Source organism: Pan troglodytes, chromosome 4 (assembly GCF_028858775.2).
Source record: "Pan troglodytes isolate AG18354 chromosome 4, NHGRI_mPanTro3-v2.0_pri, whole genome shotgun sequence".
Taxonomy (NCBI): domain Eukaryota; kingdom Metazoa; phylum Chordata; class Mammalia; order Primates; family Hominidae; genus Pan; species Pan troglodytes.
In genome coordinates, this window is record NC_072402.2 from 84367102 (window position 1) to 84391560 (window position 24459).

The 24459-nt window shown below is 37.3% G+C and overlaps 1 long non-coding RNA gene across 1 annotated transcript in view; it reads left to right on the plus strand.

Annotated features, from left to right (window-relative positions):
• The window catches only part of LOC112209196 (uncharacterized), a 50591-nt gene extending 31033 nt beyond the window's left edge, over nucleotides 1-19558 (plus strand). Inside the window, exons 2-3 of the long non-coding RNA XR_002943840.2 lie at nucleotides 8225-8282; nucleotides 18436-19558. This is a non-coding gene — a long non-coding RNA (uncharacterized LOC112209196). The remainder of the gene's footprint in view (nucleotides 1-8224; nucleotides 8283-18435) is intronic.
• Nucleotides 19559-24459: the final 4901 nt, after the last annotated feature.

Below are 24459 nucleotides of genomic sequence, written 5' to 3' on the forward strand. Positions count from 1 at the left end.
TTTTTGCCACACAGAAAAAATAAAAAATAAAGAGCTAGAGGAAATTAAAAAACAAGTAACATTCCTTTTTTCCTGCATTTGATAACTAAGCAAAGGAGACAAGTGAACAAAAAGTAGATTTGTCACTAATTCCAGGCTACTTGGACATTTTGTTTTTCTTCACCTAACTAAAAGGTTAGCATTAAAAATTTCACCCTATCATCATTTGAAACTATAAGAGAAAAAGAAAAAATGTTAGAATTGTTTTTGTTTTTGTTGTTGTTTCTTTTTTTTGTTTGTTTTGCTGTCATAAAAACAGCTTTTCCAAAATTTCAAGTCCACAGGCTATTCTCCTGCTCAAGGTACTATCTTGTTTACATTTCTCTATAATAGTGGTGTACAGTCATAATGCTGGACACACCCTTCCTGTTTTGGATCAAATTTGAATACCATTTTTATCAGGTTTGATTTCTGGATTATCTAAATAGGCTTTTCATGAGGAGAAGCGATCACAGTATATGAGGTTTTCCTTCATCTTTTTGGTTGCTGGCCTAAGAAACAAAGATTTTACATTTTATAAAGGTAATTTTCTGTCTTGTCTTTATTAGGTTTTTTATTATTTAGGAAAACTGACCTTTAAAAGAGCTAAAAATTTTATATTCATGTAAATTCCTATATTGCTTTTGAAGTATTTTGAATATCACTCTGGTTGAAAGAATGACTATTATTTCACAGTTACCTGTTTTGACCAAGTGTTTTGAATGTTTTAACATCTCTGGGGCTTTCCAGGATCAAAACTTATGTCTTTTGGCCCAAAATTAACTTTGGGATTTTTCGGTTGGGCCCCTGGGAAGCCTCAAAGAACAGATATCTTTTAGAGATATTAAATGATTAGACTTCTTTGGTAAATTGTGTGGAAGGCATTGCCAAATGATAAATGATACTAGATCTTTCAGTTATAGTATGGGTATGTTATTAATATGTGTTCTAGGAACTGTATACATTTATGAAAATCTAATATACTATCAATCATAATTTTGATTTTTATGTTAACTCTTTTCTAAAGTTGTTTGTATGTATATGTTATTAGTGTAAATATTCTAAAGTTTATATGAGATGCATAAAAGTCTGATGGTCCTGATATGACACTGTCAGTCATGATTCTTGTTGCTATCCTTTAATTCTGCACATGAGAGAAATAATTACTTTTTTTTGTCAATTGAGAACTTTCATCAGATTTTAACCATGGCTATTGCTAATTTTTTGCCATCTGCAGTTATTGTTTTGAATTCTTTTCTAAAGACATTTGCAATTACCTATAGTTAATTTTTTATGAAAAAAACAGATTTTTAATAACTTAAAGACAATATAAAAATTTCCAGAAGTCTGATAAAGATATTGTTGAGTTCATAAAACTTCTAATCAAGATTAAGCAAAACAAAAAAATTACAGGAAATTAAGTAATTAATAATGATAGATTCTAAGACTTTCATTTAAAATATTGTTGGTTACTTATTTTGTTTTTCAGATTTAAGAAAATTTTCTCTTATAAACTGTCTATATTTTATAACAATTTTTAAAAGTATGCTTTTGTGAACAAAGGTGAAAGTATACACTTTTCCTCCCTACTTAATTTCTCCAAAATTCAGAAATGATTTGTGAGTATTCTTATTTTTTATTTACCTAAGTTTAATAAAAATATGCTCTTTCTTTATAAGCAATATACATTTGGAAACATTTATTATATTACCAAGGCTTTAAATACAATGCCATATTTAAGAATGTGAATAAAATTCCTGGCTACAAAAATTATCAGACTTACAATTAATGAATACAAATTGTCACTTCCTGACAGGCCCAAGAACTTTAAGACTATAAGTAAAATCTAAAGTCTACCTTGGTTTGACTTCCTAGACTGAAGAGATTAAATATGAGATTTCTAAATTTAATGTAAGGGAAAAAAAGTTATGTTTCTAAAAAGAAAAACTATAAACCATTTGTTATTGGAGTGTACCCTGGTGCATTGTTTTCAGGTTCTGGTCATCTACCTGTAGACTGGACTAGATCCTCAATTCTCCTAATTTCTTCCAATATTTTGCTACAACTCCAACTCAAAACAAGAGCTGCTCTATTCCCAAAGCCCTGTAAGTTAAAACTCATCAAATTTTAAGAAACAAGCCTCATGCTTGATGTAAGAACCACATAAAAAGTTTACCAAACTTCCCTATGTCATAATTAAGGACATTCAAACTATAAGCCCAGAGAAATAAATGTTTTTACACTGTAGACAGATTTTTTCCAAAATGTCAGAATGAGACTTCATGTTTTACTGAGATTTTTACCCCTTTTAATGCTATCTTTTCCACTTGACAAGAAAATGGTATAATTGAAATATCACAATTAGTAGCTTCTGCTGCTAACTTAACAAAACCTAAGCTTAAAAAATTCTGTACTATATATTTATTAAATAAGAGCATTTATTTGCTGTCACTAATACCACATGTTGTACCTGGATAAATTCCTCTGGGAAAGTTAAGATCCATATACACAAAATAAGAAAACAGGTCACATGGTTACAATGGTGACCGAATTTCCTGTGGTCATTTGATTTATTCAATGATTTGTTTTAAGACTAAATTTATGGCTCAAAATTATTTTGCAAACTGGAATTGTCATATTACTATTAATTTTATTTGTATTTCCCCTTTAAATTAATTTAAATTAGATTATTTCACCCTTAAATTTTTGATGAAGTATAACTCCTAATAAAATAGGACTAGCTCAGCACATTGAGATGAAACAGATAAAACTGAACTAATCATGAACTCCCGGTAGACTTAGCCTAAGAGTCACACCCTTCAAACCTCCCTTGTTGCTCAAATGTGGATAAAAGAATTTTGACATCGACACTTAGTCACCGGTAACTTTCCCCAATGTGGGATGAGACCAGCATCCTGGATAGGTCCATCCCAGCATTGAGGGACATGAAAATCTAACTGCAAAATAATTGGTCAGTGACGCTTCCAGAGAAAGATCTTGATCAAATGGAGAAATGTGAAGTTTGTCAGAATAAAAGTGGAGTCACTAATGCTAAGAAAACCCTGACAAACAGAGCCAGAGAAGGTCATGAAGAGACAGTTCTCACACTTATATACGTGATAATAATAAATATCCCACAGAAATCATAACCTTACACAAAGGCCATTACAACCTTACACAAAAACTTTTGCAAAGACATCTGACTAGCAACTACCTGTTTAACTTTAGACTGGTGTCCCCTTTGTTATTAATCTTTGTAGCCAAGGACAATTATTTCAAAACACTTATGCTATCTTCCTCATGAAAACAACAACAACAACAACAACAACAACAACAAAAACCTTTGTCTTCCTTTATCTCCCTGAATGTGCATATGGTGTGATATGACATGCATATTCCCATTGCAATGCTATCTTTCCAAATAAACAACCTTTTATTAAGAGAAATTTTTTCCTTTTTGTTATTTAGGTTGACAATATATACACAAAATTTTCATTGGTACTCTTTCTCTGGAAAACCCTGACTAATCCCAGTAGAAAGGAAAAAAAAGAATATTGAAAGAAGTAGAAAGTAGCCAATAACATCTAATGCTGCAATAAATGTGGTTACAAAAGCAATAATTGCCAAAGGTGTTAGAACAGAGTAAGGGAACTAATAAGGAGCCAATGAGAGAAGACAGGGTAAGCGGTAAAAAGAGCAAGTGTAAACAATTCTGTTAACAAGTTTATCTTGTCATCCTCAAAGAATACAACCTTCATCACAATAAAAAGTCTCCATCATCTCCACTGTCTGTTGTATTTGTCACTTTATTCTCAGCACCAAGGAAACATTTAACATACACTAAAAAGTATATTTTATAACACTGTAATTTTTACGTCATTCTGTTCACACAATCTCATTTGCTTTTCAATAACAATGTCAAAAATCTTATTCTCACCATTCGTAGAAGAAAATTGAATCTCAGGGAAGTTTAGGCACAAACTAGTTAATTGTGGAGTGTGGGCTGAGTTCATTTTTATAAATCTATGTAAATGTTTTTCCCATGTAAATATACAAACATTTCGAGTAAAAGATCTTTAAAAGTCTATTTTCCTAAAGGCCATGTACAATAACATTTAAAAATTTCAAGTGTAGTAAGACAATGATGCAAATAATATACTACTTTGCTATACTCATGTGCTACATAACATTTTAGTCAGCAATGAACCACATATAAAATGGTGGTCACATAGATTATAATACAGCTGAAAATTTTCTATCGCCTAGTGATGTTGTAGCTGCCATAACTTCATGGCCCAGCACCTTCCTGAGATGTTTTTGGTGATTCTGGGTGTCTTAGTTAATTTTATGTTACTCTAAGAGAATACCTAAAGCTGAGTAATTTATAAAGAAAAGAGGTTTATTTGGCTCAGGACTCTGGTGGCTGATAAGTCCAAGACTGGGCAGCTGCATTTGGTGAGGGCCTCATGCTTCTTCCACTACATGCCAGAACACAGAAGGGGAGTGAATGTGTGCAAAAATAATTACACCAGGAGAGAAGAAGCAAGAGAGAAAACCAAGATGGTCAGACTCTTTTAAACTACTCACTGTTGTAGAAGTTAATGCATTCCTGCTAAAGTGAGAACTCATTCACCCCCACAGGGGGACATTAATATATTCGTGAGGCATCCATCCCCATGACCCAAACTCTTCCCATTAGGCTCCATCTCCCAACACTTCCACATTGGAGATCAAATTTTAACATGAGTTTTGGTGGTAACAAACTACATCCAAACCATAATACTGGTATAAACAAACCTACAGCACTGCCAGTTATACACAAGCACAGCACATACAATTATGAAAGGCATGCTATATTTGATGATGGTAAATAACTATGTTATTGGTATAGGTGTTTACTGTACTATATTTCTTATTTTTATTTTAGAGTGTAGTCTTTCTACAAAAAAAAAAATATTTAACTGTAAAACAGCCTCAGACAGGTCTTTCAGGAGGTATTCCAGAAGAAGGTATTGTTAGTATAGGAGATATGAAAATTCCATGCATGTTATTGCCCCTGAAGACCTTCCAGTGGACCAGATGTGGAGGTAGAAAACAATAATATTAATAATCATGATCTTGTGTAGGCCCTGGGCTAATGTGTGAGTTTGAGTCTTAGTTTTTGACAAAAAAGTTTGAAGAGTGAAAATAATGAACTTACAAATTAGAAATGGGAACAAGCTTATAGCATAAGGATGTAAAGAAAGACAATAATTTTGTACAGCTCTATAATATGGTTGTGTTTTAAGCTGTTATTACAAAAGAGCTAAAAAGTTAAAAAATTTATAAAGTAAAAATGTCACATAAGCTAAGATTAATTTTCTATTGAATACAGAAAAATAAATATTTTAATAAATTTAGTGTAGCCTAAGTGAACACTGTTTATAAAGTCTAGAGTAGCATGCAGTAATGTTCTGGCCCTTCACATTCACTTACTGACTCACTCACTCACACCACTCACGCACTAACAGTCCTGCAAGTCCCATTTATGCTGAGTCTCCTATACAGGAGTACCACTTAAAAAATATTTTGTACCATATTTTTACTGTGCTTTTTCTATGTTTATATATGTTCAGATATACAAACACTTACCATTGTGTTATAATTGCCTACAGTATTCAGTAGAGTAACATGACATCCAGGTATTTAGCCTAGGAGCAATAGATGACATATAGCCTAGGTGTGTTACAAGCTCTATGGTTGCTCTATGGTTTGCATAATGACGAAATCACTTAATGATACCTTTCTCAGATCATATCCTGTTCCTGAAGTGATGCAAAACTCTATTTTAATATCTGAAGTAAATTGTCTACATATGCATTTATGTATTTACATGGGTTTACCTGTATTCTAACTAAATGAATTAAAACATTAGTTTGTCCTACTAAGGAGATGAAAAACCATAAAAATTACTTATAGCATATAACAGAATGTTTTGAAATATGTATATGTTGTGGAATGGCTAAAACATGCTGAATACCTCCTGAAAGACCTGCCTGAGACTGTTTACAGTTAACTAATTTTTTGTAGAAAAAGTACACTCTAAAATAAAAATAATAAATACAGTACAGTAAATACCTAGACCAATAACATAGTCATTTATCCTCATCACATTTCATGTGTTGTGCATAATTATATGTGCTATACGTGTGTATGACTGGCAGTGCTATAGGTTTGTTTACACCAGTGTTATGGTTTGGATGTAGTTTGTTACCACCAAGGCAACAAATAACTTGAGTCAGAAAAAAAAATGTTGCTTGTCATACAACACAAAATTAGTACACAATATACAACGTTATCAAATATTTGCTTAACCTATTTTAAGACTTTTTAATAATTGCGTAGGAAATACAGTATAAAATTAAGTAACATGAAGAAAAGACTTTTTTATTTCTTTCTTTTAATTGATAAATACAAATTATTTATTGTATATCACAGAATGTCTTGAAATATGTATACATTGTGGAATGGCTAAAACATGCTGATTGGTATATGTATTATCTCACACAGTATTTTTTGCAGTAGTAAAACTTAAAATCTACTCTTTTAGCAATTGTCAAATATGCAATAAATTTTATTAACTGTAGTAATCAGGCAATACAATAAGTCTTTGGGACTTATTCCTCCTTACTGAAATTTTGTCTCATTGACAAACATCACCCCAATGTCCCTTCCTCCCCCCAACCCTTAGTCGCCACCATTCTACTCTCTGCTTCTTTAAGTTCAGTTTTTTAAGATTCTCCATATGAGTGAGATTGCAGAATGTTTGTCTTTCTGTGTCTGGGTTAGTTCATTTAACATAATGTCTTCTAGGCTCATTCATGTGATAAATAACAGAATTTCCTTTTTATGGCTGAATAGTATGACATATACATATCACATTTTCCTTACTGATTCATCCTTTTATGGACACTCAGGTTGATTCCATACCTTGGCTATGGTGAATAATGGGGCAATGAACATGTGAGTGCAGCTATCTCTTCAACACAGTGATTCAGTTTTTTTAGTGTATATTCAGGAGTGAGATTGCTGGATCATATAGCATTTATAGTTTTAATTTTTAGTGGAACCCCCAACAGTTTTCCATAATGGCTTTCCTAATTTACACATCCGCAGACAGTGTACAAGGATAATTTTCTGAATATTATCAGCTCTTATTTCATAATCACACAGTACATGTGTAAACTTAAATCATACATTTGAAATGAGACAAAAATGAACTAGAACACTTCATAAGTCAGAGAAAGTGAATTTATAGATCAATGTGTTTAATGAGTCTTGTATTAAAAATGTATGCTGTATAATATCAATTCACCATTTGAAACATTTAGATAAAATAAAATGATAATAACAACAATAACAAAAATACACTTTCTGTACTATAAAATCTGGCCTACATTAGAGAGCTCTAAGAAAAGTAATAAAATATCCTTCATCCTCAGATGCTTCCAAACTCATAATGAGGCCAATTAATCTCAGCAAAGTTTTGTTCAGTTTCAACTGAAGGCAATGAATTGAGTGATGTAAAAAGAATGATAGACTTTTCTGCCCTCCAGGAGATCTCAACTTACTGACAGGGGTGTGGGAGGATAATAATGCAACTAAAAACTCTAATGAGCAACGTAGTGGCACAAAGAAATTTCAAGATGAGGACAAGGAGGGTGAATTTAACTCTTATATGAGTGGTTCAATATGGAAAGGTCTTATAAAGTGACTATTTTCGTAGAGGATCTTGAAAAATAAGTTGATGTTTACTAAGCAGACATTGCTACAGTGACGTGAACAGAAGATGGATGCATCGTCTTCTGACAGAAGAGAATAGAATGAAAAAAATCAAGTTGCAAAATAACCTCTAAAAACCAGGGTTGTCTACTGTAGCTTTTGGGGAATGTGTGTTGTGTGTCTGTGTGTGTGTCTGTGCACGTGTGCGTACATGCACAGCATTCTGCTGGGTTTAACAACTGTTGTCTGTGTTTAAAACTATAAAAATAAAAAACAATAAGATTTATTATGTTTGCTAAGTTCTTTGGTATCATTGCCCACCATCTCTGATGTTACTGAATGCATATTTGGGATGAGATGCACAAAACTGGCTTTTATATATAAATTGATTTCAGCTTACCGGAATGTTTTCCTTTATGTGTGTGTCTGTGTTTACATGTACCAGGGGCAGAGAAGAAGTAAAGGAAGGAGTGGGAAGACATAACATTTAGCATTGGGGTCAGGTACGTATAACAGAAAACTGTTGAAAAAATACAAATTAATTTTTCAATCACATAAAAAATATTCTGAAGTTAGCAGTCCAGGGCTCATATGGTGGTTTCTAGAGAGATCCAGCATTCTTCTATCTGCTTTATTGTATTTATAAATCAGCTTCAAAAATATATTTTTTAAAAAAACCTCTTGATCCAAAAAGTTTCCTGAAGCTCAGTCATCATGCGTATTTGACAGGCTGGAAAACAAAAGTTTAAAAAAATAGAAAGAAAGAAAAGAAGCACAGAGGTGCAAATTTGTATAAGAGAATTTTTAGAATACCTATCTGAGGTATGAGGTAGAGCTTAACTCCAGAGGCAGGTCTCTGACACTGGACCAAATTGAGAACTAGGTCTAAAACAGGTCTGGGACAGAAGCACCTCCTCAGAAGACAGGCCCACCAGTATGTCATGTCAGTTTGTCATTGCCATGGCAACACCAGGAACTTACTGCCCTTTTCCATGGCAATGATTTGACGACCCAAAAGTTACCACCCTTGTATCAGTCAGGGTTCTCTAGAGGGACAGAACTACTGGAGTAGGTATATATATATAAAGGGGAGTTTATTAAGTATTAACTCACACAATCACAAGGGCCCACAATAGGCCATCGGAAAGCTGAGGATCAAGGAGAGCCAGTCAAAGCCCTAAAACTGAAGAACTTGGAGTCAGATGTTTGGGGGCAGAAGCATCCAGCATGGGAGAAAGATGTGGGCTGGGAGGCTAGGCTAGTCTAGTCCTTTCATGTTTTACTGTCTGTTTTATATTCGAGCCATGCTGGCAGCTGATTGGATGATGCCCACCCAGATTAGGGGTAGGTCTCCTTTCCCAGCCCACTGACTCAAATGTTAATCACCTTTGGCAACACCCTCACAGACACACCCAGGATCAACAGTTTGCATCCTTCAATCTAATCAACTTGACACTCAGTATTAACCATCATGACCCTCATCCTAATAAGTTCAGCATAAACTTCCCATTAATTTGCATATGATTGGAAATTGGTATAAATGTGACGGCAGAACTTCCTCTGAGCTGCTTCTCTGGGCACACTGCCTATGGGGTAGCCCTGCTCCACAGGAGCAGTACCTCTGCTGCTGCTATACGTTGCCGCTTCAGTAAAACTTGCTATTTAACACCACTGGCTCACCCTTAAATTCTTTCCTGAGTGAAGCCCTAATTTGGGGGCATGCCCATCCTCCACCTTCTAGCAACCATGAAGTGATGAAGACAGTGGGAGTTAGGAGTTCCCAGACTCTTGGCCTGAGGAACAGCCCCCTATAGTTGTAGACCTGTTGCCATCCGAATTTTTTTTTTGGTGTCTCCTCTACTTGGAGGCTTTGCTGGAAAGTCAGAGCCTCTGAGGTGTCCCCTTGGGCAATGCTGTTTGCCACTTTCCTTCCACCCTTCCACAGTCAACATTTATTTAGCCCCTCTCTGCCCAATCCTTGCCCTCTAAGGAATTTAGGCTCAACATCCAACTCTTCATTTGTAGCTCACAATGCACTTTTGTAACACATTGCCCTCTATATGTTATAGAAGGTGGAAGATTAAAAGGAAAAAATAACAAAGGCCCAGTTGCTTTCCTTCTTGCTAGACTTAGGAAAAGTTCTGCCCCTAATAAAAATTGTTAGTCATGGAGACAATGAGAAGCACCCCAGAGGACTTGTCACTAGTGTATCCTTTAGGCTTTTGGAGCAAATTCAAATTCAGTTTAAAGAAAAATAAACTCATTTTTCTATTGCAACACCATTTGGATTCAATAAAAATTTGAAAATCAATAGATTAGTCCTAAATATGGTTCTATATGATATAATGGCATGTTACTATTTGACTTACTTTGTAAATAAAAAGGAAAATGGGAAGAGGTCCCTTATGTACAGGCTTTTATGGCCCTTTACTGGCTCACATTACTTCCGGGCACCAGAAATCCATGCCTAAGGGATGCCTTCCTAGCTGCTCCCTTTGAAACGCCTACACCCTCTGCAGGGTCTCCTCATTCCTCCAATTCTGAGGGGGGTCCAAGCAGTTCTTTAATGAAGGATTCCATCCCAAGGTCATCAGAACAACCTACCCCTTAATCAACTAGCCCCAACCTGTACCTCCTGCTTTCCAAGAAAGTAAGACCAACCAGTATCACCAGAAGTGGGCCCCATATCAGTCCCTAAAGTCAAACCTGTGTCCCTTGTGGAAGGTAGCTAAAGGAAGTGAGGAAACACTTGAATACTTATGCCATTTTCTATGTCTAATTTAGCTGTACACAAGGAAAAATCTGGACAGTTTTGAGAGAACCCAGAAAAATTTATAGAGGAGTTTGTTAAGTTTACCATATTCTTTGATTTAACTTGTCATGACTTACAAATATTGTCATCTGCTTCCTATGCTGTGGGAAATAAGTAAAGAAAAAAATTGTGTGATTAAGCCAGTCAGTTATGACAGGTTAGATAAATAATTCAGGGAAAATATGAAAATTCCTCTTTGTTTCAGGATCATTTGATTGAGGCATTCAGGGAATATACTAATGCAGACCCAGACTACCCAGAAGGACAAGCTCTCCTTGGGGATACATTTATTTACTCAACCTCCCCCTGACATTAGGAAGAAGCTACAAAAACAGCAATAAGGCCTCAAACACCTGTGAGCCAACTCTTAAATGTAGCCTTTAAAGTTTATAACAATAGAAATAGGGCAAGAGAGGAAAAAAAAATAGCCAAAAAGGACAATTGTAAACAGTTAATTTAAGTCACCTACCCTCTCAGGGTTACCCATCTCAAGAAAATATAGCAAAATCAGCATCTGGAATGCCCAGGCGAATGTCCCTGACTCTCTGGCCCCTAAGCCAGAATCACTGTACTTAGTATAAGCAGGGTGATTGGCAATGGGAATGTCCTAACTCTCCCTGGTGAGAGAGAGAGAAAAAATAGAGCTCCCCATCAATATTAGAGCTGACCTTCTTGCACTAGTCCCAAAGAGCTGCCTTGCTCAAGTAAGTGTACTGGGAGTCTTGGACCCTTGCCCCACAGACAGCTTCCCACAGTGGCAGACAAGCAGCTGGAAAAACATGTTTCTTTGGTGTCTCCACTGCTGGCTGAGATCTCTAGTGGCTTGGCGACTCCAGAGTTTTCCCTTGAGCAATGCTGTTTGCCCCTTCCTTTCCTTATTTGATGCTATGAGATCTTTTTCCTGTCTCTTTCTGTTTTCCATAACCACTGGGACAAATAAAATTTGTCCAGGTAGATGGGTCCCAATTTTTTAATTACTTGAATTCCGTTTTCTTGTATACGTCATTTTATTTAATGTGCTTGTTTAGGTGTATATACAGGTATTGCAAAATGTCTTGTGTCTAGCTAACGTATTATCAAGTTGGCTTATAAATAAAAGAGCATGCATAAATTCAATAAAACTAGTCAAAGCTTATTAGCTTGAAGAGAATGTTGTGTTCTGAAATTTAACATTGAGATAGTTTACCTAGGTATTACCGATGTTCATAGGCTTCCAAATGGTTAAAATGGCTTTACATGGTGACTAGTTTTGCATAGTATCTTGGTTCTTGGAGGTGATCTAGTTATACCTGTCAAAAGTGAAAGTGGAATAGATACTTTGTGAGCTTGCTGTGTGGTTTAAAGTCTTAAAAACAACGGAAAGGCTGGGTGCAGTGGCTGACGCCTGTAATCCCAGCACTTTCAGAGGCCAAGGTGGGCGAAAAAACTGAGGTCAGGAGTCCAAGACCAGCCTGGCCAACATGATGAAACCCCATCTCTACTAAAAATACAAAAATTAGCTGGACATGGTGGCATGCACCTGTAATCCAAACTACTTGGGAGGCTGAGGCAGGAGAATTGCTTGAACCTGGGAGGTGAAGGTTGCAGTGAGCTGAGATCTCACCACTACACTCCAGCTTAGGTGACAGACAGAGTGAGACTCTGTCTCAAAAATAAATAAATACATAAATAAAAATAAATAAATACATAAAAATAAAAAGACAAAATAATTCTCATCTATAGAATGCCAATGTCTGGTGGGCAATTCAAAATTCTTACTTCCTAGGTTTATATAAAATGTACCAAAGAATTGTATTCTTTATGAGGAAAAAAATAATTTTTGTCTAATATAGAAATTATTGAAAGGCAGTTTCAAAATATGAAAAAACTGGTGAATAGAAAAGGGAGATGTAAAGAATGTTATGTATAGAAAATGTATTTTTAACAAGGAATTGTATAAAGAAAGAGTAATTTTAATTTATGTCCTAGAGTAAAATGGCTGATTATTTAAGAAAGAGGTAGTATAGGACAAACCAGAAAGTTCAAGCATGTTGTAGATGGTCCATGTCCATAATGATAAGATTTATAAAGGGGAATTTATGAAAAGATTCAAAGGAAATTATCTATTACCGACTTCTTAAAAAATGGTCCATATTATCACAACCAAGTTTTCTTAAGGTATTAATTTGCTAAATTACCAGAAATTTTTATTTTCAATCCTGTAATCTATTTTTTTAAAGCTACTCAGATTCATGTAACCTCCTTCACATTTTGTCATCAGCTCTTGTGAATTTTTCTTCTCTCATTTATGACTGCTCTTGTAGCCTGATGCTAAAGTGTTTTGTCTTAAAAGTCAGTGGGAGCAGTGTTTTCTCCCAGTATAGCTTAATTCTCATGTTCTTGGTTTTCCTTGATGTGTAATCTTATTTTGGCTTTTGGTTTTTGACTTTTATTTCACTTAGAAGCGTTTTGGAGGCTGGGGGGAGCTTGCCCAACTCTATTACCTTTGTCTAGGTGGAGGACATCTGTTTGGTCTGTTGGGGGTTATAGGTTTTGATTTTTGTTTGTATTTTCCCTTTTTGTCAAGGTGTAACAAAGGCAGTGTCAATAGCTAACCTTTTATACTAAAAACTTGGAACAGAGGTAAATATACGTTGGCAACTCTTGCCTCTCCAGGGGTCACTGTCTATAACCCTGTAAGATCCCAGAATACGAGAAGTAAGTGAGCAATAGGAACAATTCCAGCCCGAATCAGAGCAGCTATAAGACTAGCAGTGTCCTGAGGTGACTTTGTCTACCATGAGTCAACCCTAAGGAACTTGACTAAAACCTTGGAAACCTCAGCCACCAACACAAATCGGGCACTAAAGGGAATTCAAGAGTCACTAGACTCTGGCGAATGTAGTTCTTGATAACAGACTAGTGTTGGATTATTTACTAGCTAAGCAAGGTGGAGACTGTGCAGTTATTTCTAAAACCTATGCACATATATTAACAACTGTGGACAAGTTGAGATTAACATTCAAAGACCTATGAGCAAGCAAGCTGGTTACATAGATATAACTAGGGCACTGACCCCAACTCTGTCTGGTTGACAATTAAATGTACCTTCCAAGGTCTCTCCTAGGACCTTTAATAGCTGCCTTGTTATTACTAATCTTTAGCCCTTGCTTGTTTAACTTCGTAATAAAGTTCGTGTCTTCTAGATTACAACAGTTCTAGGTAAAGACAACGCTGACACAGGCCTCCCAACCCATCCCACCTGCAGACCTGGAGAATAAAATCATACTGCCTCTGGGACCCTTAGATTAGGTATCCAGAAATTTTTACTCCTTCGATGCTAGGCAGGGCTTTTGCCCATAAACTCAGCAGGAAGCAGTTACACGATATGGACTTCCGCCCTTCTGCAGCACTCTTAAATTTAAGGAGGAGTTTCTAATCTCTGAAGAGGGTGTGAGGTAGGAGGTAGAACTCAACTCCAGAGGTGGGGCTCAGACAATGGACCAAGTTGACGACTGGCTAAAGCAGGCTGAAGGGCCATCTCCCCATGAGACATGCATACCAGTGGGCCATGTCAGTTTGCCATTGGCATGGCAACATCTGGAAGTTACCACTCTTTCCCATGGCAATGACCCATTGACCTGGATGTTATCACCCTCATCCTAGAAAGTTCTGCATAAACCATTCCTTAATTTGCATATATTTGAAAGTGGATATAAATATGACTATAGAACTGGCTCTGAGCTGCTACTCTGAAAACACTGTCTATGAGGTATAGCCCTACTTGGCGTGGAGCAGTACCCCTGCTGCTGCCATACACTGCTGCTTCAATGAAAGTTGCTGTTTAACACCACCAGCTCGCCCTTGAATTCTTTCTTGGGTGAAGCCAAGAATCTTCTTGGGCTAAGCCCTAATTTGGGGGCTTGCTTGTCTTGTATCACATTCGTACTTCTATTTCTATCTCTTAGTCATATTGACTATCTAATGCAAAAGACACTCTAAAATGGATCTTTTAGGTTTGAAAATGTTTGCCTTAGAGAAAAATATTTAAAGAAGATCTACAAAGGAAGGAAATATAGTATGGTAACATTTAGTATCTGCCACAAATGTATTATAATAAAAGAATAAATTAGAAAATAAGCAAGTGTGAGAATTAAACATCAGTAAAGGAAATTTAATATTATTCCATCTATCTATCTATGAAATTTTCATCTTCATTCCCTTTTATGTTGCTGCTTACCACTGGTGAGAATATTTGATTAAAGAGGCATAGAGTTTGTTAATTGAAATAAATGTTGAATTGTCTTCTGGGACAATTTCTTAGTCTGTTTGGGCTACTATAATAAAATACCATAAACTGGATTACTTATAAACAACAGGAATTTCTTCCCATAGTTCTCAAGTTTGGAAAGTCCAAGATCAAGGCACTGGCAGATTTTGTTTCTGCTGAGAGCCCGCTCCCCTGTTCAGAAAAGGCATTTTCTCTCTATGGCCTCACATGGTGAAAAGACAAAGGGGCTCTCTCAAGTCCCTTTTAGAAGGGCATTAATCCCAACCATCTGAATCAGCTCTTTGCAGGCAAGAAAATAATGTGATGGTTTTAGATTTTGAAAACTATGACAAATATAACACTGGCTCTATCTATATACAAAATATCTTACTTTGTGTCATCAGAATTAAATGAGTTGCGATGGCCAAGGCATAATACGCATTGCCTCACTACTTCAGCATGGAACTTAGATTTTAGCAAAATTACTGTGCAGTAGGAAGGACTAAGAAGATCTTGGAAAATGAGAGATGGAGGACTAGAAGGAGTGACAATTAGAAGGAAAGAGAGAAATTTCCAACTATGTGAAGATGGCAAGAAGTGGCATGTGTATTAGTGATGATATAACAACAAAAATTATTTTATCCTGTAGTTAACTTTACTCAAAGCACTTATGACATTGCTGTCATAGTGAGATCTCATATGTTTACCCTGAAGTCACTGGAAGTGTTTGAGGGTTATAGAAAAATAGCAGAATTTAGATTTCTATTTTAGAAGACTTATTCTGGTGGCAGAGTGTATAATTCATGTATTTTGAATGAGTAGACACTGGAGGCAGGAAGATGGTAAGGAATCAAATTCAGCAATTCAGGAAGAAAATAATGAGCTCCAAATTAGGGCACCAGTATTGCAAAGGGAAGAATGGAAGTTAAAAACTCTTGTCAAGTTGTATCACTAGGATTAGCAAGTAATTGGCTGTGGTAATTTGAAGACAATATATCTAAAAATTTATCTAAGGGTCACAGGGTAGAAGACAGCATTGCTCTTCAAGATAGAGAACACACTGGAAAGAAACATTTGTCAGTGAAAGAGGTACAATCAATCTGAGTCATATTTATTTTTAATTGTTTGCTAAATATCCAAATAGAGGCATTCTGTAATTACTGGAGAAAGAAATGTAACTGTCGAACTCAGGTTAGAAATATAGATATTTTAAATGTCTCTGCTAGAAGAACAGATTGTTCCTGGAGGTCAATGTCAAAGAAGACTATGTGGCAGAGAAGAAAAAAAACTTAACAGGAGCAAAGCCTAGAATCTGGGGAAATCTTTATTAGAAAGACAGAGAAAAGAGAGCTGCAAAGAAATCGAAAAAAGACAATGAAGCAGTCATAGGAACAATATGGCATAACATTTTAAATTTTGAACATTCTGCCAATTCGTACTTTTTTTTCTCATTAAAAGAAAAGACAGATATAAGTAAAACAATAATCATGATTGAATCTTTGAGGATGCCTGATTGTATGCCTCAAAAAATGACGACTCTGGATATTTGAAAAGATAAGGAAAATCAGAGGATCAGAGGACAAGTTGTTATGGGATCTCTGGGTTGTCGCTTTTCTGGCCGGAAACCTCTGTGGCCGGTGGCGCTTTGGCCCTTCTTTTGCTTGGGCGCACTTGGCTCGTTCTGCCCATTCAGCCTGGCAGGCTGTGCTCAGCTCATGATACTGGCCTGGATCCCACACCTGCCAAGGATGAGCCAGGCATAGAGCGGCAAGGGGTGTGTTAGCGAGCGAGCATAGGGTCTGGCCACTGTGCACAGTCAGGCATCCTAGCTGCTGCAGTGGGGCAGGCAGCTCCAGGTGCGCCTGCAGCAAGTGCCAAGCAATGGTGCGGGCAGCAAGGGGCACCTGCGGGCCAGTGCCAAGCCATCCTCATCCCCGCCTCGGCTTCCTCTCTTGCACTCGTCCATGCCCAAAGTTTGGAGGGGGCCTAGGCGGCAGGGGGCTGTCGTGTCAGCGCTGCCCCAAGTTTGTGCACACCCTGCCAGGCTGTGACAGTGCCCAGGCACAGCTTCGACTCCGCTCCAAGATCAGAGCGGTGTCGGGAGTGGGGAGAGGCCAGGCAGTGGAAGCAGACACCCCCAAGCCTGCAGCGAAGGGGGACCCTTCGCGGGACCTCGACGGTGCAGACTGAAGAGACATCTAGGTCCGTGTCTGGGAGGGTAGCTGCAGCTGTACCCGGGGAGCTCCCACTCCACCAACTCAGAAAGGTCGGGGCACCTGCTTGTCCCAGGCTACTGCTGGCTCTATAGAGCACGCAGCCCCAGCTGCGCTTCTGAAATCCAAGCCGGCGCCAACCTCGGGGAGAAGCCAGGCAGCGGGATTAGGCCCTTCTGAGCCTGCGGGGGTAGAGGGGTCTTCCCGGGCCCCCAAGAGCACAGGTCTGGAGCCCGAGTCTGGAGCCGTGGCAGGGTGGCTGCAGTGGCACCTGGGAAGGGCGAGGGTCCTGCCTGCTCCATGGAGCGTCGTAGCCCTGGCCGTGCTTCCCCATTGCAGCTGGTGTCTTGGCAGCGGCCACTTTAAATGGGCCGCTGCTGCCATCAAAGTGACTACAGGTCAGGGGCCACAAGTATGACTTGGTGTTCAACAATAGGAACAAAGGCAAGTCCCCATTCCCTGGTCTACCCTGCCTTTGCAATGACTTTTCTTCTAACCCTTTCACATTTCATTGTCAAATTTCAAAGTCCCAGAAAAGGAACTGGTTGCCCATCTGTACAATACATGTCTGCTCTATGACTGCTCAGACAGGGACCTGGAAAAACTGGCTCCCTGTGGTTCTGAAGGCAGCACCGCTTCCTTTGTTACTGCACACAATGGGGAATTCCACATGAGGGAGATAATAATGTGTGAGGGGTGTAGACAGAGAAACTAGGAATGTTAATGATATGCTGAGTGTTTATAATGCGCCACACACAGAGCTGCAGGATTAACATGCATGCTCTGAGATAATTATCATAATTTGTGTGGCTTTATTATCCTCAATGCACGCAAAAGGAAACTGTACTTTAGAGGATTAAATACTCTTTCTAAGGTCACACGATTTATAAATGGAGCAAGAATGAGAACTCAGCAAGTTTAGCTCTGTATACAAATTAGACCCTATTCAGGGCACTTAAACTTTAACAGTTCTCTATATGATTAACTTGCTTCTGATAATTCAACTAATTAGTGACTGAATTGTAACTAAAAACTTGTTAATTAATATCAGTATCGGGGGTATATAATAAAATGTTCTCTACTAACTAATTGAAAATAAGGGAGTAAGAACTAGTGCTCAAAGTAAAGTCATGAATTAAATATTTAATGGTTCTGGGCATAAATAGGTCTCAGGATATTAAGTGAGATTTGTCTTTAGCTTTATAATTTTGGTCAATATCAAAATAAAGAAGTCAGGAGAACGTAAGTTCCTCACCTAAGTTAAGGGCATATAAAAGGAAGTAAGAAAATTGATTAAAAGAAGATTAAATACTGGGCATTTACTTTGAATGCTTGGTTGAATGTTAAGCACTTTTATTTTCTTCCTTTTATTGAAAGTGCAGGTGTGTACTTCCTTCCTGTCTGTCTCCAATCAAGTAAAGGACTGATTTAAAGAGAAGTGTTTCTAAAACATGACCTGTGTCCAGTGGAGATTGTGGAATAAAGAGATGAGTGCCAGACCCACCCCACTGGAGCGGTCTATACATAAAGGACTTGATGTGGTTACCTGTGATAAGAGGATGCAGAGAGCAGCTTGGCCTTCCACATTCTGGCAGTTCTTCTGAAGACTCAGGTGGACCCCATGGAAGTTAGCTGAATTTGAATTACCTAGAAAATACACCAGCCCAAGTAAATCAGCTACCAATCGGAGTCATGATATCAGAAAGACTACTGGGGAGTGTGTGAGAATGGTCATCCAGAAGAAAATGAATCTCTTGTGTTAGAAAGAAATACGGTGGAAGTTTTCCAAGACAGCCTCAAAAATTCACAAAAGAGCTTTATAAAGCAGAACACCGAAGAGGTTTCACACCTCTTTAGTGGAACCACAGGATCCTTACTCCTCCTTCCCTGTGCTTTCTTTTGTCATTTTCGGACCAGGAGATTAAAAGCAAATAAGGAGAAAAAGTAAAGGTGAAAATGAGCTAAACATGATAATCCTATCATGCCCACTCCCTCCCCACTGCAGTCTCATAAACCCAAGTCAGGAACAACTGAGGTTTGAACATTAGACTTGACTGTGCCTCTTTAACATCTGTGACTGTTGCAGTGTGTTAGTAAATGAGGGTGTGCAGAAAACTCAGAGATATTCCTGAGATTCTGAGGAATCTCAGGGTGATTTGACGGAAGGTGATTTGACAGAACACACTTAAAAGACAAGTGAGTAAAACAAAAATTAAATTTGACTTCTGCTAGCTTACTTCACCTCGTTCAATAAGTCAGCTTTAAATATGAAAGAACAACTGAAAAAGACAAACTGGTTCTCATTCTGTGAAGTATGACCGTAAATAAACTGAATTTGTAAACATATTTAAAGAAAGAATAGGCCAACAACGAGAAATGAAGATGGACATGCATGAGATAAAATATTTACAAATGATATTAGAAGACAATATTTCTAAGAAGACAAGAGAGAGAAAAGATGGGGCAGGGGTATGTAATTAAATAAATAATTAAATAGAAAACTGATTATATCTACATTTTATCAAGTGCTTACTATGTGTGAGGCACTCTGCTATGCATTATGATGGAGTCACTTTTAAAGCTATGAAAAATAACACAAAGTAATTATTCTTATTCCCATTGTACAAAATAGGAAACTGAGTCACAGAGAGATAAGCCAGAGTGAAGGCTGGTAAATGTCAGCAGAGATGCATACAAAGAAATAATAATTAAAAACTTATTTTTTGAAACAAACTACATAAGTGCCAGGTCTTAAGAGAACAGAATAGAGACATTGAATTCTCCTAAAAAAGGATTTAGTTTGGCCTTTTGGCCAATGCGTTTAATCAAGCTAACCTCATTTTTCATTTCACTGAGTCTGTTGGAAATTAAGCTTGATCTCATTAATGTTGTTTAAGCTGAATACTTTTGGTGAAAAAATAACTCCATTAAGCCATAAAGACACAATTAGTGAAATGTATTAAATGTGATTACAATGTGACAGATTATTTCTATAAACATACCAAGCTTATAGACTCCAATGAATATTGAACTTTACAATATTAACTTTGGAGGAATAGACCATATTGTAATGAAGCTCTTCTGGTTGAAAACTTTTTTGTCTTCTCTTCATTTTGAATTCAGTTCAGAGTGGTTTTCAAGGCATATTAAAAACATCTTTCTAGAAAAATAATATTTAACCCAGAATTGTCCTGAAATGCTTTTTGTGTGTTTCTTGAAATTGAATCCATTTTTTACTTAGAAAACTATGTAAATATTGAAGGCATTTATAAGACTGATATGTGCTTTCTAAAGAGATATTTAAGAGAAATATTCCACAAATAGTTTGAACAATGGTAGCATCATCAATAGAAGCTTATAGCCTACCAGCTAATTACTCTGAAAAGAAAGCACTCAGAACGTATTTGAAAAATATCAGCCATGGAATTTTATTTTTAAAATTTAGCAATAATTTACTTATTGAGTAATATTAAAGGCATGCTTATGCATCTAATAATAATGGATTGATTCCAATCAAGAGCTTCGCTACATTAAGATTATAACATTAGACCAGAAATGTACTTTGAGTTCACATATCACATGTATAAACAAACAAAATCTTGACTTTAGAAAGGAAAATGTTATGCACTATTGTGGTGTCTGCAGAATTACATGCAATTGCACACAATTGGCAACAATTTGGTGAAATGTGAAACTACTGTAGCTTTATTTATGACCACTTTGTGAATATCATATGGTCATTTTTAAGAAGAAAAAATGACACATGGAAAGTTGAATGGCAGAAAATGCATAAAACATTTAAAGGGTGATTGGTTTGTGAGACAGATTTATGGATAATTTTCCTTTTCTTTTTTTTAATTTTCTTTCCATATTTTTCCTCATGTTTTGAAATCTTTCAATGTGGTCCAGGATCAGGTACTACCAAAATGAAAAAGCATTAATATTCAATACCCAAATAAAAATAAAAGGGATGTAATTACACAGGCTGTGACTACTAGGAAGTGAAAAAGTTGAGGGCCACTTAAAGGTCACCTATCACAGTCTGTCCTTTGGCACCCATGAGTCATGTCATTCCAATATCCAAAATATATTCAGACCCTTCCAAGGTTTTCAAAAAGTCTGCTCTAATTACAGTATCTGCTTAAAACTGAGAATCTCATTTTCTATATTACGTCTAGACGTGAATGAGGCTTCCTGGTTCCTTAACTAGTTCTTCTTGAGTTAAGTTTCACTTGTTCCCTCCCTTTGAAATTAAAGAATATTATGTACCTTTAAAGTCTCTCAATAGAAAGGGTGGAATAGACAGAAGATAACTATTCCAGACAGTCTTGGAATAGAAACAGATGGAAACACAAAGGAATCACTTTACAGATGGGAACAGCTGAAAGCACAAAGGAATCACTGACTCATGTCAATCCTGGTATCCAGTTAGGCAAATGCTGGAAGTTTTTGAATAGGATGTAAGTCCCTGGAATAATTCTCCATCGCCTTTGTGTTACCCTTTGAATTCATGATTATGCCGTCTGAGTTATCCAACCTTCTCCATGCTTCCTTTTGCATGTGTTTGCTGCTGAGCAGGTCTTTCTGCCTGATTTCTGCCAGTGTTATTCAGAAGGTCCAAAGGACTCTTTCAGTCTGTGCTGTTTCTGTCTTCCTCAGTAAATGCTAGTGATATTTCTGAATATCTAATTCTTCCAACAATGTGTGTGTCTTCTGTGAGCCTTCTTGGGAAATACTCCATTAGACAAAAACCTCAACTACAGGTCTTTTCTTCCTACCTTTGCCTTCTTCTGAGATAGAATGCCCTTATCATAAAAGCCCTCATGTTGAATTGACAGGGTCTATGATATATACCTCATACCTTTAAAATCTTAGGAAGATTTCTGGTTTTGGCTTTATTTTTAGACCATGTTTTTCTTGCAGAGCTCTGGATTTTATCTTTGCTTGGAAATCATGTCTTAACTTTATTATCAGACAGCTTCTGAAGAGGCTATATGATAATATATTGATAAAAGAAAAACTTCAGCTGAATTAAATTTAAATGAGTTTAATTGGGCGATGAATGATTCATGAATCAGGCAGTCCCCAGAATCACAGCAGATTCAGAGAGACTCCAGTGATACCTTGTGGCCAGAACAAATTTATAGACAAAAAAGGGAAAGGACGTACAGAAATTGGAAGTAAGGTACTGAAACAGCTGGATTGGTTACAGGTTGGCCTTTGCCTTATTTGAACACAGTTTGAACACTCAACATTGTATAAGTGGTTGAAGTATGGCAACTGAGATTGGCCAAGACTCAGCTATTGTTACAGGTGCATACTCCTAAGTTAGGTTTTCAGTCTTGTCTACTTATATTAACTTATATTACAGTTTGACCACAAAGATTCAAATATAGAAGTATAGAGTCCTTCTCAGGCTATTTTTAGTTTGCTTTAACAATATGAATGCTATAATATAGTATATGAAGAAGATTTTCAAAACTTTCAAGTTTGACTCTCTTTTATTTAGTAGCTTTTCCTCTGATTTATCTGTCTTTTCTCACATTTTATTCTACAAAGTGAAAAGTCAGGTAACATCTTCAAGAGATTTTTCTCTTTTTTTTTTTGAGACAGAGTCTCACTCTGTCACCCAGGTTGGAGTGCAGTAGCATGAGCTCACTGCAACCTCCGCCTCCCGGGTTCAAGCAATTCTCCTGCCTCAGCCTCCCCAGTAGCTGGGATTACAGGCATCTGCCGCCTAGCCCAGCTAATTTTTGTATTTTAGCAGAGTTGGGGTTTCCCCATGTTGGCCAGGATGGTCTTGATCTCTTGACCTTCTGATCAGCCCACCTCGGCCTCCCAAACTGCTGGGATTACAGGTGTGAGCCACCGTGCCTGGCCAATAATTTGTTTTAAAATATTAGATGACCCAATTCATTAGGCACATTCCTAGTTTACTATACTTCATGTAAAATTTATACCACCGCATTACAAGGATCCCCTTTGCTATCATTTCAATAAGATAGTTGTCACTGTCCATTAAGCCCTCATCAGCATGTTCTTTGAGACTGAAATCTACAGCATGTCCTAGCTACTTCAACTTTTTGCAAACAATTTCTTCAAAGCTCATTGTTCAGTTCCAAAGCCACTTCCATATGTTAGGGGTTTGTTACTGCTACTTACTGGAAGCGAAACCTACATTAGTTATTTATTACTACATAATGCATTATCAGCCAACTTTTAGTATCTCACAATTTCTGTGAGCTAGGGCCAGAAATCCAGGTGTACGTTATGAAACTGATGAACTCAGCACATAAAAGTCTGTCCAAACTTCTGCTCTAAGAGATGAGCAAACTTTAGCATGGTTTCTTGCAGCATAAGGCTGTGTCCCTAGGATGACCCTGGTCTCCCTCCTCCCAAGTTAAATCTCTGCCTGAGAAAGCTCAATGATACCAAGAGAATTTGCTGTTTGTTCTAGCCAACACCTGACGATAGGCCCCTGATTTCCTTTTCTTAGAGCATTTACTAAAAAGGACTTAGAATCATAAATTCTTTATCTACCACTTTGATGTTTACGTGCATCTCCTATAACTCAGAAGTGCCTTTCTGAAGAACCTGAAAGCCATTCCTTTGAAATGTATTCATAAGAAAGGGTAGGGCTCTTGTCTCCCAGCCTTTGCGGGAGAATTTGATTCTTGACTTCAATAATTGCCAGCTAGCGAGCAGACACAGCTGGCCTAATCCATTAACACTGACCAAACCTTTGTAACTTTCAACTTCTCTGACTCTACTTGATCCCTACTTGTCCACCTCCCACGTTCTCCCTTTAAAACACCCAGTCACCTCTGCACAAATTGGAACCGAGCTGAGCTTTCCCCTCCTGTCGGTAGTTACTGAATAAAATGTTTTCAATGCTTCAGCTAATGTCTGGCTGTGTTTATGTTTAACATTTAGCTGGGTGCCTCACATAGTTCTCTCATGAGGTTATTGTTGCCTGGAGCTGTCGTTTCATTAGAGATTCAACTGAATGTGTGTGGGAGGAGGGATGGTCTGAGTTGAAATTCATTCATGTATTTTTGGCACTTCCTTGCCTTTTGTTTCTTGACATGAAATATGGCATCCCCTGGGGTGATAATTCTGAGAAAGTACAGGTTAAAGAGTGTCTAAGGGCTCTATTGTATGCCCAAAATGGAAGCCAGTCTAATTTTATAAGTGACATCCCATACCTTCTGCCTTCTTCTGTTAGCAGTGAGTAGAAAGTATGTATCATACTCAAGAAGGGAGCATGAAAAACTGGAGGGTGGGTGTCACTGAGAGCTTTCTTAGAGGCTGGTTACCACTATAACCACTCCATCTAATACATTCACTTCTTGTACTTCGTGTATGGAAGACATAACATAACTCACCTTAACGCAGTTGAGAGTCAC